The sequence below is a fragment of the Elgaria multicarinata genome, chromosome 10 (assembly GCF_023053635.1).
Source record: "Elgaria multicarinata webbii isolate HBS135686 ecotype San Diego chromosome 10, rElgMul1.1.pri, whole genome shotgun sequence".
NCBI classification, from domain to species: domain Eukaryota; kingdom Metazoa; phylum Chordata; class Lepidosauria; order Squamata; family Anguidae; genus Elgaria; species Elgaria multicarinata.
The window spans coordinates 93,960,692-93,965,791 of record NC_086180.1 but is presented as its reverse complement, the minus strand read 5'-3'; positions in this window follow the sequence as shown (position 1 = coordinate 93,965,791).

The window sequence follows — 5,100 nt, the reverse complement described above, 5'->3', positions numbered from 1 at the left end:
GCATGGATCTGTTGGCTCAGCCTGGAACATACCAGGACAAAAGGGAGGAAAGGTAAACTGGGTGGAGCTGTAGAGCCTTAAAGGCCAGGAGCAAGATCTTAAATTGAGCCCTGGCCTTCAATGGAAGCTAATGCTGGGCCCTATGATGGAAGGAGGTACAGGGAAATCAGGAGAGGTCCAAAGCAATCGTAACAGCACTGTTCTGGATCAGGATCAAAGGGTGGAAAGAGGAAAGAGGAAGACCCGCTAGGAAACTTACAGTAATCCAGGCGTGAGACAACCAAGGCACGGACCAAGAGATCCACAGTCACCTCAAACAGGAACCTAATAATAATAATAATGTATTTCTTACCCGCCTCTCCACTTGGATTGAGGTGGGGAACACATAAAAACTGATTTACATCATAGTATACATGATTAAAACATCCTAAAACCATTCTAAAATTCCACTTGAATAGGCCTGCCAGAATAGATCAGTTTTTATTGCTTTTTTAAATGCTAAAAGACTGTTAAGTTCATGAGTCTACTCAGGCAGACCATTCCACAGTCTGGGAGGAGCAGAAGAGAAGGTCCTCTGGGTAACAGTTGTCAATCTGGTTTTGGCTGACTGAAGTAGATTCTTCCCAGAGGACCTCAGTATGCGGGGCAGATTGTACGGGAGAAGGCGATCCCACAGGTAACCTGGACCCAAACCACGTAGAGCTTTAAAGGTAATAATCAACACTTTATACTTCACCCGGAAACCAATTGGCAGCCAGTGAAGAGATTTTAAAATTGCTGTAATGTGGTCCCCCCTAGGTGTATCGGTGAATCCAGTGGATGTTGCCGGCCCTCGCTGTGCTCTCAGTAAAGGAACACAGCATGAGATGGTCATCCACAAATCAGGAGTGAGGATTGCTAGTTGCACCAATACTTATAAACAAAATTAAGACGTCAAACACCAGTTGCATATATTTGTAGCAATGAAATGCTAAATTGAAACTGGAAAACAGTGAGGTAAAGTGTTACAGGAATCCAGATTTACTTCTGTTTTGCTGAAGCTTTTTCAGAAACTTGCTCTTATTATGAGTACGGTTTCACTCAGATCCTGGGCAGGTTTTTTGAACAGCTCCAGTGGTAGTGAGTTTTTCAGTGAAACCGTACTCATCATAATACGAGCTTTCCAGTTACTCTGTACAATAGTGTGCTTTTCAGCATCTGATTCAGTTGGTTGCAACTCCTGCCTCTACTTGTGTTTTCATGACAAATCGGTCTAAGAAGATTTTTAAAACAGTTCAGCACCTACTGTGCAGAAAAAAATGACCTAGACATGAACTATGACAAATCAAAAGTTGTAGTTTTTGGTAAAAAGAAAAAAACATAAATGGTGCATGAACTGTAAACAGGTTAAATGTTATTGCTACCTTGGTACAATTTCTTCAACCTCAGGATATTGGGCTTTACAAAAAGGAAAAATGAAGTAAAATCAATTGTCTGCTTATAATCTTTGAATAGACTATTCAGTTATAGATACCCTGGCTCACCACATCCAATCACAAATATTTTTAAAGCAAAGGTAATATTTATGTATTACATTTATATACCGCCCCATAGCCGAAGCTCTCTGGGCTTCAGTCGGTCCTCACTTCCTACCGGGTGATGTTAATTTATGGTGCAGAAATTTGGGGTGTTACAGATCTTTCAAAAATTGAAAACATTCAAAGCCACTTTATGCATATGATTTTAAGGGTCTCAAAATCTTCCCCAGCTCATTTAGTTAGAGCTGAGCTGGCCATGCAAAAGATATCTGGACTAATTTATACCAGAATAGTCAATTTATGGTGTAGAATTAACAACCAATCTGAAGAGAGGCTCCCTAAAATCTGTATGGAGGAACAGGGGTCACCTGATTTAGGAAACTCCTTGTGGTCAAAATTTCTCCTAAATTTTGGGTTTTCTTTTCAAGCACTAAGTCCAAGAGTAAATGCCAGCAGAAATATCTTCAAACAAAGAGTTTTTGATGTTGGTGCACAAACTGATTTAGCTGCCCTCACAGCCTCAGCCACTACAAAATGGCTATCCAGGACAAAATGACAGCACCAATATGAAAAATACCTATAATTCCCCATGAATATAGAGTATCAAGATAGCTTTTACTTGATTACATTTTGTACAAGTGGATACAATAATGAAATGAGGGAGATATTATGGTATCCCAGCACAGAAGAGATTGTGTATTTGAGGAGACCCAATTTTGAAGGATTTGGCCCATTACATGCTTGAATATAGGTTATACTCCGACGTTAGAGAAAATTATCTAGATTCTTTGCTAAAGAAAACAAAATATTGGCGTATATCACATAAATTAGATTTTCTTTTACAATCGGAAAATCAATTTGTTGTTCAAAAGGGTTGCATTTGCAACCAAAGCCTCAAGGTGCAGGGAAAACTTCCTCTATTCACCTGATTATCTTTCTGTAAAGGGCCATAATAATTAGGAGACCTGAACATATAAAATTGCACCTTGATAAGATTTTAACTCCTACTTTTAGTCTTTTAATCATAATGCTCTATCTAGTTGTTTAAGCAAAATTTTAATTTAATGTTTTATGTGCTGATTTTAAATTGTACTGTTTTAAATTATTGGAATTCAGATTTTGTCTTGCGATGGTCCATGGACCCAAGCAATAAAATGTGTGTAGATATATAATTTGCCTCTAACCCGTGGCTGTCCATCTTCGATGCCAGACTGCAATGAAAGCGTGGGCTGCCCCAGCTCTCTCTTGGCTTGGGGAAAGGGGGTCCCTTGGTATTGTCAATACCAAGTATTCGTCCTGCGTAGATTGTAAAGAGCTTCATCGCTGGGCGTCGGGCAGCGGAGGCAGTGTGTCTCGGTACTGTTTTATGGCTTACATGGTCAAGGGAGGCGGAGGGGTCGTTCCTGGGAGGGCTGCTGCAATCAGCCAGAATTTCATTGCACATCAGAATAGGGAAACTCGCTGTTCCTTTCTTTTGCCTTAAAATCGAGCGGAAGCCGCACGTGTCGTTGTAGTTGCTTAACAACTGCCAGTCGGGGGCTGCGTCTGCCGCTGTGGGATGCTCAGTGGGCGGTCACCCAACTGCGGGTGTGGCAAGGTCTGGCTCGGCCTTGAAGAGCAGCCGGGAGCGCTCCCCGCCCGGAAGAGGAAGGCGCCGTCACCGTAGCCGGGGAGCGAGGGCGGCCGTCTGCCCGGAGACACGCAACTTGGAGAGGGCGCTGCCTCGCCCTGCGCTCGAGCCAGCACGGGCCCGCTCGCACCAGCAGGTGGGTCGGGCGAAGGGCTCGGCGGGGGCGGGCGGGGGCACGCGCAGCAGCTGCGCGGTTGGCAACCCCCTTTCACTGGGCTCGCCCCCTCCCCCCCGCTTCCTTTTTCTGCGCGGCGCTTCCCTCTGGGTTTTCCTCCTTCTCCTCCCATCGAGAGAATTTGGGAGGCCGGGCTTTCGGGGACTGCTGTGAATAAGCGGGATTCGGAGTTGTCCTCCTCGCCGGGTGGAGGGAGTGAGGATCGCCCGCGTCCTCGGCGCTGCCGGACTAGACGGAGAAGGGCAACGCTCCTGCTTGATTCAGAGTAGCAGCCCTGGGCGAGAGGAAGAGCGCAACAGAAGGTGCCTGCCTGAAAGGCCCATGGAAGGCGGGCGCGGTGTGGGTGGAAAGTTGCCTTGCAGAGGCGCTGGGACGGGACGTGGGTGAAACTTTCTGTTTAAATCTCTCCAAAGGTTGCCCACAATGTTGTGCGTGTTTGCTTGGTCATTGCCTGACAATAAAGGCATTGCCTGACAGTGGCTTTTGAAATTTTCTCAGGGACTAGCGTGGCTTTCTTTGTTTTATCTATGTATATTGCGCCAGTAGCTGATCTTCATTTAGAGATCAGTAGGGACAGTGCTGTATTTGCAGATAAGTTCTTAACAAATTCTATCATTGCATCTTAATATTTTCAGTATTGTTTGAACTGGCTTTAATTCTACTGCATATGCGTTTTTATTACATTGACATTTTAAACTATATTTGAACCATTGTTTGATTTTTATTCATATTTTTGTAAGCTTCCCTGAGAATAATTGCACATGATGTCAGGATATCAATCTTCTAATAAAGGAAGCAATTCCAAAAATTTCATGAAGAGGTCCTGGACAACGTCAGTGTCTCAATTGCTTTTTTAAAGGGAGATTATCATTCTATTGCATACAAAATAGCCCAGGGAGATGTTTTCTAGAGAACATTAAGAGATTCTTCCAATCCTTATTTCTCAGAGTTGCTTCACATCCATCAGATGTCAAATTCCCTTTGGGTAACAATTAAAGTAATGTCTTAATTGTGCTGGAAGCAGTCTAGTGTTGTACATTCTAAAATGTGTCCTTGGAGTACCAAATGTGTGATCAAATCACCTCCTCTGCAATCCAAAGGGTAAAGATTGAAGTAATACTTTTACACTTAGTTACAATCTGAAAATGATGAATTGCTGCAAAATAGGCCTCATGATTTCCATCTATGGCAGTTTCCCTTGTTGTATTTATTTATTTATTTATTAAACTTATATACCGCTCCCATAGCCAGGGCTCTCTGGGCGGTTTACAGAAATTCTAAAATTGAGGTAAAAACAAGTATACAAAATTTAAAACTCTAAAACACAGAACATACACACATAAAGCATTAAAAACCAATTAAAAACTAAACATGTGGGTAATTAGGATGTGCCACCATATGCCTGGGCAAAGACGAAAGTCTTAACCTGGCGCCGAAAGGATAGCAGCGTTGGCGCCAGGCGAGCCTCATCACGGAGATCATTCCACAGTCTGGGGGCCACCACCGAAAAGGCCCTATCCTTTGTTGCCACACTCCGAGCCTCTCTCGGAGTAGGTACCCGGAGGAGGACCTTAGATGTTGAACGTAGTGACCAGGTATATTCACGTCGGGAGAGGCGTTCCGTCAGGTATTGTGGTCCCAAGCCGTGTAAGGCTTTATAGGTCAAAACCAGCACCTTGAATTGGACTTGGAATCATACAGGCAGCGGACCGGAGCAGGTGTTATATGGTCAAACCTTCTGGTTCCTGAAATCAATCTGGCCGCTGCATTTTGCATGA